At 38.3% G+C, this 14,456-nt stretch overlaps 1 protein-coding gene across 1 annotated transcript in view; it reads left to right on the forward strand.

Annotated features, from left to right (window-relative positions):
• The first annotated feature begins 6,897 nt into the window (after positions 1 to 6,897).
• The window catches only part of MGA (MAX dimerization protein MGA), a 129,069-nt gene continuing 121,510 nt past the window's right edge, over positions 6,898 to 14,456 (forward strand). The window contains exon 1 of the mRNA XM_081049209.1: positions 6,898 to 6,999. The gene's annotated coding sequence lies outside the window, so the exon portion shown is untranslated. The remainder of the gene's footprint in view (positions 7,000 to 14,456) is intronic.

The raw sequence follows: 14,456 nt of genomic DNA on the forward strand, positions 1-14,456 counted from the left end.
TGAGGTCTGTGCTTCAGAAAAATAAGACAAATCTGGGAGCAGTGTGCAGTATGGATTGGATAGGGATAGTGACTGAAGACAGGGAGGCCAATGAGCAGTCTACTGTAAGAATTGAGTAAAATGCTGAATTAAAGAAGAAGAAGGAGAGAGAGAGAGAGAGAGAGAGAGAGAGAGAGAGAGAGAGAGAGAGAGAGAGAGAAGGGGAGGGGAGGGGAGGGGAGGGGAGGGGAGGGGAGGGGAGAGGAGGGAAGAGAGGGACATACACATGGAGACAGAGACAGAGATAGAGATTCAGAGACTGACTTCTTAGGGCAAATACCATAAGTAAGATATACAACACTTTCTTTTTTAATTAAAAATCAAAATTTGGTTTTTGAGACAAGAGTAACAGAAATGACAATGGTTTTCTCTAATCATCGGAGATAGACAAGTCCAGTGAAGTTAAACAGTAAATGAGTATCAAAAACATAATTCTTAGTTTGTATATGAGATTCATTCATTCTTTCATCCAGTGTCAACAAATATATGCTGTCTTTTTATAAAAATTGTGGTAAAATATATGCAACATAAAATTTACCATTTTAACCATTTTTAAGTGTACAGTCAGTAGTGTTAAGTACATTCACATTGTTTTGCAACCAATCTCCAAAACTTTTTTCATCTTGCAAAACTGAAACGCTATACCTCTTAAACAACAATTGTCCATTTTTCGCTCCCTGCAGCCCCTGGCAACCACTTCCACTTTCCGTCTCTATGATTCTGACTACTCTAGGTACCTCATATAAATGGAAACATAAAGTATGTATGTATACTCATATATCACATTTTGCTTGTCCATGGATACTTGGGTTGTTTCCACCTTTTGGCTATAATGAATTACTGCTATGAACGTGGATGTACAAATGTCTCTTTAAGACCCTACTTTCAATTCTTTTGAGTATATACCCAGAAGTGGAACTGCTGGATTATATGGTAACATATTTTTAGTTTTTTGAGGAACTGCCATCCTGTTTTCTACAGTGGCTGCACTAGTTTATATTCCCACCAACAATGCACAAGCATTCCAATTTCTCCACATCCTTGCCAACACTTGTTATTTTCTGTCTTTTTAAAAAATTATAATAGTAGCCATTCTAAGAGGTGTGAAGTGGTATCTCATTGTTTTGATTCAAATTTCCCTGATGATTAGTGATATTGAGCATTTTTTTAAAATTAAAGTTTACTGGGGTGACAATTGTTAGTAAATTTCAGGTGTACAACATAGATTTCAGGTGTGCAATTCTGTATTACATCATCTATAAATCCCATTGTGTGTTTACCACCCAGAGTCAGTTCTCCTTCCATCACCATATATTTGATCCCCTTTACCTTCATATACCACCCCCTCCCCCCTTACGCTCTGGTAACCACTAAACTATTGTCTGTGTCTATGAGTTTTTGTTTCTCATTTGTTTGTCTTGTTCTTTTGTTGTTTTTATTTATATACCACGTATCAGTGAAATCATATGGTTCTCTGCTTTTTCTGTCTGACGTATTTTGCTTAGCATTATAATCTCAAGATCCATCCATGTTGTCACAAATGGTCCTATTTCATCTTTTCTTACCGCCGAAGATGTTGAGCATTTTTAAAATGTGTTTATGATTTGTATATTTTCTTTGGAGAAATGTCTATTCAATTCCTTTGCCCATTTTTTAATTGAGCTTTGTTTTTTTTTGGTTGTTACTGTTGTTGAGTTGTAGGAGTCCTTTATATATTCTGGATAGTAAAGCCTTATCACATACATGGTTTGCAAGTATTTTCTTGCTGATTGTTTGTCATGTGCCAGAACTGTTCAAGATATTGAGAATACAGAGGAGGCCTCTATTCTCATGGAGATTGTGTTCTCTTGGGTAGAGGCAGAAGTGAAACAATACAACAAATAACGTAGTTTTAGATAAGGAGAAGTGCCATAAAGAAAAGAAACAGGATGATAAATTAGAGATGACCGGTAGATGGAGGGAGTCTACTTTACCTAGGGTAGGGAACTAAAACCTTTCTCTTAGAAAGTCACATTTGAGTTGATGAGAATCACTGAGAAGGAGCCATCCACATGGATTTCATCCCATAAAAAGTACGGATGCTAATGGTGATCAAGGGTGTGCGCATAAACCACAAAATGATAAGTAGGCAAGGACCAGATCAGTTAGGGTTTATAGGCCAAGGTGAAGACTGTGGATTTAACGGTAAGTGTAATATGAAACCTGGCCAGTTTCAAGCAGAGGAGTCATAAGATCTCACCAATACTTTTAAAAGATCACTTTGGCTGGTCTGTGAAAAATGGATTATGTAGTAGGGAGAGATGAAAAGCAAGGTTCCAATGAGTGTTCTTTCTTCAGGCTCTTCTTTTACTCCACCCTCAGGCAGTTGTCCCCTCATGCTGCTAGAGTCTTCTACTCTCTTATGTTTCTGAATTTGTATCACATCGTGTGCATTGGCAATGGGGGTCTTCCTTAACAGAATACATTTTTCTCACCTCTAGCAACTTCCTTCATTTCTGTATCGTTCAGTGTGTGCTAGGTTATGTGATAACTGAAGATCCCAAATCTCAGTGTCTTTCTTAAAGCAAACTAAATTGTTTCTTGCTCATGACATATGTTCAGTGCTAGTTGTCTTGGGGTATCTGCTTTGTGTCATCCATATTATGGGAACAAGGTTGATGGAGTAACTACCATTGCTTGTGGTTGTGGAGAAGGAAAGAGAAAATGACTGAATTGTACACTAGTATTTAAAACTTCTTCCCAGAACTACTACATGCCATTTCCACTCACATTTCATTGCCAAAGCAGTCACTCCGAACTTCAAAGGAGCAAAGGAGAGCAATTATATTTTGTTGTTGAAAGTTGGGAAAACCAGAAATATTTGAGGATAGCAAAAATATCTACAATTACTTCCAAGATCACAACTAATTCTCTTCAGCACTCAGTAAAATATTTGCCCAAAACTTCCAGACTTTATAACTTCTTATATGTATTTAGATACATTTGCTTATATTAAAAAAATATTTCACTCATCCTTACTAAGGACATTCACTGTGTAGGACATTATAAACCATTTACTCGTCTATTGTAAAATAACATAGATGACAAATTTTGTATTCTGAAATCAACTTTAACATGATATTCTCATTATAATGAAATACTTATATATGTAGGGTCTCATAGACATAAGGGTTGTACTAATGCAATGGTGGAAGAAATGGAAAGTAGGTGTTGGATTTAAAAGACATTTACGTGTGAGAACCAGCAGGACGTTGTAACCATTGAAAGTGGAAAATAGATGAGAAGGAGCAATTAAGGATATGGAGGTTTCCTGGACCGGGAGACTTATCGGAATAGTGGTGTCATTGCTCATTTAAGGGAATACCGTGGTAGCTGGTGCGTGAGGTAAATGGATAGATAATTAATTTGAAATTTTGAATTTCAGATGTGTATGGGAAACTCTGCCCTATCTAAATCCTCCCTTGGTTAGGAGTGAATGGTGAAGCTAGAAGAGGAAAAGAAACTGGAAGAAGACTGGGAATGGAACATGGAAAACATTGTGTTACATAAGTGAAGAGAGAAGTGAGTTCTGAGGGTGTCTTTACTCTGAGGTATTTAAATATACACAACTTTAACCTCCTTGAAGTGTAGGCACAGGTGCCCACTCCACCTTCTAAGCATCTCTGTATCATCATTATTTTACTTCAATAATGTCTACGGTTCAGCATTTTAATATGTTAAGGAAGAAAAAAGCTTGAAATGAAGGCAGGAAATAATGTAACAATATGCACCAACAGATGGGCAACAGTCACTAAGACGTCTAAAAGAAATCTGCAGTGTTAGAATTTGTTAGTGTGCCTCTAGCACTGTCTAGGGGAGAAAGAGAATAGTGGAGAAAAAAGGATTCAAGAGTCTGCTATACTGGACAGAGTACAGGATACTGGTTAGAATACAACTTTGCCACTAACTAGTACTCCCATTTATAGAGTGCCTCCTATTCATCAGGGACTGTGACAGGTATTCTAAATATTTTTATTTCAGAATCATCATGATAATCCAAAGACTTGGTACGATTGGCCCCAATTTGTAGTTCAAGGAACTGAGCCTCAAAAATTCAAAAACCTGTTCAAGGTCAAAGTACAGTAAGTGAGAGAACTGCAAGTTCACACAGATGGCTTTGACTTCGAGGACTGGGCTCTTTCCACTAGAGCCAGTCGAACCCAAATCTAGTTGTGCATTACAGGTGCCTGGAGACTATGTTAAAACACGTTTTCCAGCTTCCCATTCAAGATTGTCTCAGAAGATGGTAATATTAGTATAGTACTTTTCTCTCAGGGTTGTTGTTAGGGTTTCATGTAATAAAGTATATTGGAATGTTTCATAAACTTCAAATTAACATAGATATAGTTTAATGGTTTTATTATCTGATCATCTAATTCCCTTTTATTTTTATATATTTTTTATTATGATTATTCTTTAATTGAGGTAACATTGGTTAGTAACATTATATAATTTTCAGATATACAACATTATGATTCGGTATCTGTATACACTATAACATGTATATATCTAGTTTCCATCTGTTGCCATACATTTGACCTCATTTTACCCATTTTGCCCTTCCGCTACCCCCCTCGCACTCTGGTAACCATCAGTCTGTTGTCTGAATGTGAGTTTGTTTTTGTTTTATTTGTTGTTTCTTTTTTGTTTTATATTCCACATGAGTGAAATTATATTTTGTCTTTTTTCTTCTGACTTATTTCACTTAGTATAATACCTTCAAGGTCCATCCATGTTGTCGTAAATGGCAATATTTCATCTTTTTTATGGCTTAGTAATATTCCTCTGTGTGTGTGTGTGTGTGTGTGTGTGTGTGTGTACACATACCACATCTTTATCCAATTATTCCTTGATGGACACTTAGGTTATTTCCATGTGTTGGCGATTATAAATAACGCTGCAATGAACATAGATAGGTGTGCATATATCTTTTCAAATTAGTGTTTTCATATTCTTTGGATAAATATTCAGAAGTCTAATTCCCTTTCTTTTGACTTTCTAGTCAGGAAACAATTGTGTGGTAATTAATTAGGCTCATCAAATATCTTGAAACAAGAAAAGGGTGTCTGAAACTCTATATTTTGGCTTGGTAATCACATTATACATTGATACATTTAATGCCTTGTTTATGAATCAGCACTGTTGTGAGTCTTCCCCATGCTTGGTCATCCCTTTAACTGAAAGACCAAAGTTTTGAAATGAGCAAAACTGAGGAAAGAAGTTCAAAGTGGAGGAGGTCTGATACGAATTGTTTTAATTGGGGGCTTCCTGGGCGTAGAGTATTAAGTTTTGACCTGGAGGCCGGGGTGTAAACAGGTTACAAAACGAACTCGTTCTGATGTAAGACCACCTTTTCTCAGCATTAGCAGATGGTGTTTTTCTCACTTCCAATAGACATAGCTAGTATCAGCTTGAACCAGAAACTGTAATAGGGCCCTTTAAAATGACTCTTGTTTCGTCCACCCCCATTTACCTCAACAAGAGGAGTAAGTTACCAAGGAAGAGCTGGTCTTCTGTCCCAACAGAAATGCAAGGTGTCGTTTTCCCTCCCAAGTGGGGTTTGAAGTAAGTTGTATATAAATTAGCATTCTTTTCCACTGACCATGAAAGGCTGGTAGTTTACTTGTGGGCAAACACCCTTGCTGGTTTTTTTTGCAATGTTCACAAAGGCACCCTGCAGGTACTTACTAAATGCGTGCTCTATGCAGAAAGGCTAAGCGGTTTCCCCAAGACCACACGGATGGAACAAGTGGGGGGAGGGGGACTGACAGTGCCTGTTATATCCAGTTACACGCCCATAATTACTCAATCCGCCTCATTCCAAGCCGAAGGACCGGGCTTTCAAGGGGACGTGAAAGGAATGCCCGGGAGGTGAGAGCCAGGAAATCGGGAGAGGTGCCTTTCCCGGCATGCTCTGCAGCGCACCGAGGGGCGCCAGACGTATCCCGGCGTGCATCGGGGAGCGCCCAAGGGCGATGGTTCCCGGCTCCTGGAGGGGCAGGCGAAGTTAAACTGGTAGGTATGAGCTTCCTTAGTTTTGAGACCCTGTCTTCTCGTTTCCCCTTTGTGAATGCCATCCCCTAACGGCAGAAAAGGAGGTCCTCTAACTACCCTCCCTTTCCGCGTGCGAAAGACTTTCAGCGCCGCTTCGAGCACGGTGCCAGGTGATTAGCGGTTAGGGGCAGGCCTGAGTTGAGCACGTGACCAAAGCTGGCAGCCAATGACTAGCCTGGTGGTCCAGCAGCGCGAGGATTCCCGGACCCGTGAGCAGAGCGGCGCGGCGCGTGGGCCCGCTCCGGTCGGCCCGGCAGGTACGCGCAGGCGCCTTGGTTGCCACGCATCCCGTTCGTCCCCACGCGCCCAGTGGCGTGTACTTGGCGCGAGGTGTTAAGAGTATGTTTGGGTGTTTTTGTGGGTAGGGGGTAGGAGAGGGGTGGGGGGGCTGGCATCACGTGGACGCCACAGCCAATCGCAGGCCGAGGCGCACCCACAGCTTTCCCCGGCGCCCCGGGGTGCGACGTGTTCAGTGAGGTTCGGCTCAGCCCTGACGGCCAGAGCGCTCTTTCGAAGCGCGTGTGCGGCTTGTAAAATCTGGCCACGGGTTTTCGTGGCGTCCAGCTCCGCTGTGAGCACGGACGACAAGTTCAAGGCAAAATGGCTGCTGGAAACAAGTCTCTTAGCAGGGGGAGCGCTGGGGCCGCGTGAAGGTCACATGACGAGGTTGGCAGCGCGTGCCGCTGGCGCGGGGAAGGGGGAGGGTGGGAGAAGAGAGAGGCGTGGCTCGTCACGTGCCGTCGACTGTGCGGTCCTGTGGGTTTCCAGCGCCTCTCGCTGCGGCCGGATTGCCTGCTTTGACTCCTCCCACCTCGAAGCGTGGCGAACCTCGGCGAGACGCTGTGCGGTGTGGTGACATCAGCCGAGGTCTGAGGTCTGGGGATTAGGAGGCCAGGGGTCTAAGCCTTCAGCAACTTTTGTAATTAGCAAGTCACGTTGCCCCTCTCGGCCTCCATTTTGTCATTTATATTTTAGCTCCGTATAGGAGATTATTTCTTTAAGGTCCTTCGTATGGTGTAGGACTCTGCCTCATCTCAATGTCATGTAGAGGACAAAAGAACAGTAAACATTATTAACAACTATGAAATAATCGCATCTCCCCCCAAGAAAAACCCCATAACGATCTCCTCCCTCATCATTACAGTGATGTGGGAATTTAGTGAAGGTAATTTGTTATTAGAGTCTGGCACCATCTGTCCATATTTATCAATAGCGTTTATACTTTGTACCTGCCCACTTTCTTACTTGAAAACTATTCTTTTGGACGTCTCGTCCGTGTGTGTTTTCTGGAAAGAAATTGAGATAATAGTATTGTCATCACTGTGTCACTATGGAGATGGGGAAACACAAGTAATTAGAAGAGACTTGCTCATGCCCCATAAGGATTCTCCTCTTGATGGGCCAATCTTTATAAAAAATATAAAAAAGATTGAGGCTTCCTGTCACTAGCCTTTGGTATTTTTCATGGTTCTCTGCTCCCAGCTCCAGCTCTTCATTTTATCAAAGGTCAAGGCCTTTAGTGAAATGAAGCAGGCATACATTATATATTTTTCATATTCTTTAAGTTGCAGGCTACCCTTTGACGTATCTTAAAAAGCCTTTGAATTTTGTGGGAGCACAATCTGGAAACATTTATCGAGCAATCATTATAATGATAGTTATCACTTTTGAGCAATTAGAGTAATAGTTAACATCTTTCTAGCATAGTACTTTATATGTCTTAATTCATTTAGTTCTCGTAACATATGAGGTAAGTACTATTATATCCGTTTTACCAATGAGGGAAATAGCAACAGAGAGATTAATTTACAGAATTCCAGCCAGAATGCCTTTTGAAAACTTGACAAAATGATTAAAAAGTTCATTTTGAAGAATGAACCTGTAAAATAGGAAAAAATTTGAAAGAGAAAAATGAGGAGGGCTCTTAACACTAGTGACTATACAAATAAAGCTGTGATAATCAAAACAGTAAGTAGTAACTCTGGAATAGAGCAGTGGAACAGAATAAATCTAGAAATATATAAGGCTGTTTAGTACTATAAAGGTGGCATTTCATATAGGTGGAGAAAAAATTTCAAAATGATGTTGGAACAATTGGCTGTTTTAAAAAAGGAATTGTACCTTAAAATGTAAATAAAATAAAATCCAGGTGAATTAAATATAAAATGTGAAGTTAGAAAATTGCTACTTTAAAAAGTAGGTAAACGATTTTCCAATCTTGGAATAGGATGAATTGTTCTAAGCATGACTGAAAGGCAGAATTCATAAAGGCAAAGATTGATAGAATTATTGCACGAAACAACCTCTAGTTGGCAGAAACACCATAAAGTTAAAAGACAAATTTATTAATTCAGTATTCATTTAACATATTTATTGAGTGCTTACTATGTGCCAGGCAGTTTTTCAGATATAGGGATCCCATGATGAGTAAAGCCAGACAAATTGTGGGAAAAAAATCTTATGCTATGTGTTGGACCTACGTTAATGACCTTAATATCTAATGGCGGGTAAAAGACATGAATAGGTAGCTTTCACACACACAGAGACATAAAAATAACCAATAAAGATGAAAACACATTTTTTTAACTTATAAACAAATAAAACTTCATTCTTCTGTCTGGCAGATTGGCACATATGTAATAAAATGTTCATATTTGGCATTGGCATAGGAGTCGGAAATGGCATACTCATACACTGCCGTTGATTAATAATTATGTATGAACATCCTTAATGGAGGCCATTTTGGCTGTCCTTATGAAAGCATTAAATACCTATATGTCCTTTGACCCAGCAGCTCCTCTTTGTTAGAGAACTGGTTGGTACTTTATAAAGATTTTCATTTAAGAGTTGTCTTTGTAGTATTTTTTATAAAAGCAAAAACTGGAAAAACTTAGGTGTTGAATAATAGGGGATTGGTTAAATAAATATAGTGCCCTCATAGAAGGTAGTACCTTTTAGCTAGTAGACATGATACAGATTTCTACTAATGATTTGGAAAGCACAGCATTATGTATATTGTTAAGTGTAAAAAATAGGTTACAAAATTATGTGTAGTAGGATCACATTTTTGTAGGAATATACCTATATGTGTTCATTTACCTAGTAGTCTAAAATGATATACGTCAATGTAATCTAACACTGAAGTCTAAAATGGTATACGTGAGATGTGAACCAGTGATTTTATTTGAGTGGTAGAATTTTTTGGATGAATTTAATTTGAAAAATAAATGTTATTGTTTAGAACAGTTTTAGGTTTATAGAAAAATTGCAAAGATGTTACCAAGAGTTTCCATATAACCAATACCCAGTTTTCCCTATTAATAACATTTTGTTAGTATGGTATATATGTTAAAATTAATTAACCAATAAATATTGATACATTATTATTAACTAAAAGCCCACAGTTTAATCAGATTTCTTTAGTTTTAAGCTAAGGTCCTTTTTCAATTCCAGGATCCCATGATATTACAATACTTTTTTTAAATTTAAATTTAAGTGTACTAGTGCTTTATTGATTGGTGAAATCCCAGGGAAAGTGTGAGGGGAAAATGGGAGGCAGGGAAAAAGTGAAAACAAACAAGGGATGTGTTACCTCCAGAGAGTTCCTATGAAGCTACTACTTCTCAGAACTGTCCATTACACAGCCATAATAACTTTTAGTAATCGTGTCCCTTAGCCTCCTCTTCGCTATGATAGTTTCTCAGTCTTTCCTTGTTTTTGATGACTGATAGTTTTGAGGACTACTGATCAAATATTTTGTAGTATATCCCTCAGTTGGTATTTGATGTTTTGTTTTTTTCATGATTGGACTGGGGTTTGAGTACATACTATCAACATGACTTGTTATTCTTGATGCTGACCTTGATCATTTGCTTGTAAATTTGGTTTTTAAATTTTACTTTTCTGTAGTTTCTATTTTTTAAAAATAATTTGTGTTACTTACAATATAAAAAAGTATTTGTTATAATATTTTGGGCATGTCTGTCCATCTTTATCAGTAGCACTTATAATAAGCAGTACATTGACAAGCTTGATAATAATATAGAAAGAGGATAATGGAAGTTATAGTTAAAGGAAAATAACTATTGATGGAAGGGCTGATTATAGAAAGGAATTAAAGGCAGAGTTACAGTATAGCTTGTTTTAACAGTCTTTCAAGTGTTTTAGAACTATGTTCTAGGAAGAACAGTTTGGTAATCATGAATTAGATCTAAATTCAAAGGTGGGGAAGGAATTACTCAGTTATGTGTAACAGGATGAGAATATAAATAAGGTAGATTAAACCAATTAGGTTAATTCGTTCATTCAACAACCAGTAATTAATGAGCCTTACTGTCTGCCAGGTATTATACCAGGTCTAGGGATTGAGCAGTGAATAAGACAAAGTCCCTACCTAGTCACATGGAATTTATATTCTAACAGATAGACATTAAGCTAATAAAAAAATAATACGATTTCAGATATTGTCAAAGTGCTGTGAAGAAAATAGTACAAGAGGATAGAGTGTGGTGGTGGTGGGTTTGGTGGTCTTTTAGATAGGTTGCCAGGTAAGGCTTTTCTGAGGTGACATTTGAGCACCAAGAGATCTGAATGATAGGAGCGAGCCATGCCGACATGTGGAGCATTTCAAGTAGTGGGAGTACTTATGCAAAGACTCTGGGATGAAAATTAGATTGGAATTTTCCAGGAAGTGCAAGAAGGCTGGTGAGCTAGAGTTTGGAGATTTCTGGGGTGATAATTGGTGGTAGTGGTGGTGGGGTACGGTGGTAGGACATGATATTGGGAAGTTGGTGGGTCTCTGATGATGTAGAGCCTGGTAGACCAGAACGGCTTTGAATTTTATTCTAAGTGTGATGGGACCCATTGGACAGTTTTATGAAGAAAAATGATACAATCTATTAATTTGTTTTAAAAGGTAATCATAAAAGGGGACTGCTGTAGATGCAAGAGGGGCAGCAGGAGACCATTTAGGAAGTTGTTGGAATGATGTGATGAAATCTGAAGGGTTGGCTCGTGGGGGGCACTGATGGAGCAGTGAAAAGAGGTCAGATTTAAGATATATTCTGAAGGTAGCACCGATACCATTTGCCAATAGATTAGTTGTGGGAGGTAAGAGAAAGAGAGGAATTAAACGCGATTCCAAGGTTTTCTAGCTAGAACAACTGGTGCCATGTACAGAGATGGAAAACTGGAAGGCGCTAGTTTTGGGTTTAAAATGAAGAGTTTAGTTGAGTATGTTGAGTTTGAGATGCTCACTAGATATAGCCGTTGAGTAGGGAGTTGACTGTTCAAGTCTGGAGCCCAGAGTCAAAGTCAGGGCTGTGAATATACATTTGGAATGTCCTCAACACGCAGATGGTGTTTAAAAACAGGTCTGGTGATACCAGCCAGGGAGTAGAGAAGAGGACCAATGCCTGAGCCCTGAGACTCAGTTGAAAGCATGCACAGAGGAATAGGTTACACTTAGATTTCTTTTGTAGCTGCATCAGCACAGTATTTACAATGTTGATATGGTGTAATATTAAATAATGCCTTTGACATGATTGTAATGTAACCTAGGCTTTTCATGTTATGTGAACTGATTCTTCAGGTTTTTGTTATTGTACTACTTGAAGATGTCCACTTCTCCCCATCATGTTAGGGGCATAAACTCCAGATTTCATAGCTCAGCATAGGAGACCCATCACTGTCTGATTTTACCCTCGGGTTCTCTCCCCTCTCCTCTTTATCAGTCCTGTCATACCCATTTTGCTCTGTCCAATAGTCCTCTGTTTTCCTGTAACACTCTTTCTCTTCCTGCTCTTTGCCTCAACCCCCTACTCAGTCTTCAGTGTCCATCTTAAATTTGCTATGTAATTTCTCCAGATTTCCACACATAGAAGTTGACTCCTTGCTGCAAGGTACTCAGCAGCTCTGTTGTTTGTAGTTTAATTTATAAGCAGTACAAAATCAGTTGATACTTTGACGGGCTTTTTAATTCATTTGTTTCCCAGTGCTTGGCATGTGGTAGAGATGCTCAGTCTTAATGCTTTGAAAACGTTTAGACGTTTAGAAGTTTTGTTTTGCCAAAAGAGAGTAAAGAATTAAGACTAGATCTTACAATGTAACATCATATGGACTGAGATTTTTAGGATTTTTTAAATAGTGAGTTTTTGGTTTTAATGATATTCATTGTGGTGGAATTTAGCCAGTACAAAGTTTAATGCAATGATGTCAGTTAGGAGTCTTAGTTCAGAGACATTTTAGGAATGTTTTAATCCCTAGGACTGAATAATGCTTATTCTCTGGAGGCAAGCTATTATATTTTTCCTTCACTTGCCCACTTTCCCACCTACCTTCTCAGTAGTCGGGAATTCTGTCTTAACATTACATGTGTACTTTGAGCTCTTTGCTGGAGAAGAAACGTAATGTAATAAATCCAGTAGAATCAGCAGTACTCACCCCAGGAATGTCCTTTAAACTATTGCATAGAGGGAGGCTTAATCATGTGAATTATAGGTGTGAGAGTTTTAGTCTGTGCGCTCAGAATTGGGTTAATTATTTTGTCATTCAATCATAAGCATGTATTGAGCACGTACCATATATAGGCACTGTATGAGTTACTGTGGGGGACACACAAGAAATAAAAGACATGGTTCCCTACACATGAATCCCTGACAGTTTAGTCAAGGAACTGAAATATAACATTAAAAGGGGATTTAATCTTAACAAGCAATGTATCCGTAAGTGCAAAGTACTGTGGTATAAATCAAGGACTTTGCATTTCTGAAGCCTGTAATTATATTTTCAGAGTTATATGCAGTCTTGTCTTACATCACTTTTCAGTGTTTTGACTTGACCTGCAAGCTCTGCTATTTCTCCTATCCTTTAACATTTCTAGTTTCAATAAGATGTTTTTGATTTGGCTCTTTGTTGGATGTGTTGAAAGCCCTACATAGGAAGAGTGTGCACTGCCAGTACAGTGCATTCAAACATTTTATTCTTTCACATCTGAGCAAATACATAAGGTAGAGTGTCCTTTATCCATTATAAGTGTGACAGGCATGCTTTCAGAGTTGTGCTATGTGTAGGTTTTCCTAGACATATTTTCGCCTGCCTATGCGCAGGAGGAGAGGAATATAAAGCTTAGAGAATACATTTGGTGTGTGTGTGTGTGTATGAATACAAGTGTAAAAGTACAGTAGACTCTTGAACAACGTGGGGGTTAGGAGCGCTGACCCCTGTGCAGTCAAAAATCCACACATAACTTTTGACTCCCCCAAAACTTAACTACTAATACCTTACTGTTGACCAGAAGCCTTACCGATAACATAAACAGTCAATGAACACATGTTTTGGATATGTATTATACACTGTATTCTTACAGTAAAGTAGCTAGAGAAAAGAAAATGTTAGGAAAATGATAAGAAAGTACTGTACAGTAGTGTACATATTTATTGGGAAAAAAATCCACGTATATAAATGGACCCACTTGGTTCAAACCTGTGTTGTTCAAGGTCAGTTGTACTTATTTTTAAATTTGAATTATAATGGCAGTTTTCATTTGAGAAGATATGAAAAACATATAAGCACAAAGAAAGAGTTAAAATTTTTTCTATTATACTAACTGCCATTGTTACCCTTACTGATAGGCTTCTAGACATTTTTAGTGGCAAATTTTGTTTTTTAATAAATAAAATGATTAGCTCAGATACTTTTAGAAACAAGTGGATAATTGTCTTTACATAAGGTGGATCTGATTAGATTACTCTCAATAAAATTCTTTAGTGGCTTCTCATAGTAAATGGAATCAAGTTGAAACAAGTTCAGATTATTTGGTTTATCTCATTTGCCATGTGTCTCTTTTGTACACATATTTGTTTTATCCATACTACATGTACTATTTTCAGGCTTCTAGACCAGAGGTTGGCAAACTTTTTCTGTAAAGGGCCAGATAGTAAATATTTTAAGCTACTTGTGGGCTTTACTGTTTCTGTCATAACTATTCAGCAATATTGTAGTACCGTGTTTGCCCGAAAATAAGACCTAGCTGGACAATCAGCTCTAATGCATCTTTTGGAGTGAAAATTAATAGAAGACCTAGTCTTATTTTACTAAATTACATAAGACCCGGTCTTATAGTAAAATAAGACCGGGTCTTATATATAATATGATACAATATAATACCAGGTCTTATATTAATTTTTGCTCCAAAAGGCACATTAGAGCTGATTGTCCGGCTAGGTCTTATTTTCGGGGAAACACGTTACCAAAAGATTCAGCCTCAAAAATTGAAAATTTTTGCTTCCTGTGACTTGGGAAATTGTTGGGGTAGAGGGCCATTG

Source organism: Rhinolophus hipposideros (assembly GCF_964194185.1).
Source record: "Rhinolophus hipposideros genome assembly, chromosome: 5".
Lineage (NCBI taxonomy): Eukaryota > Metazoa > Chordata > Mammalia > Chiroptera > Rhinolophidae > Rhinolophus > Rhinolophus hipposideros.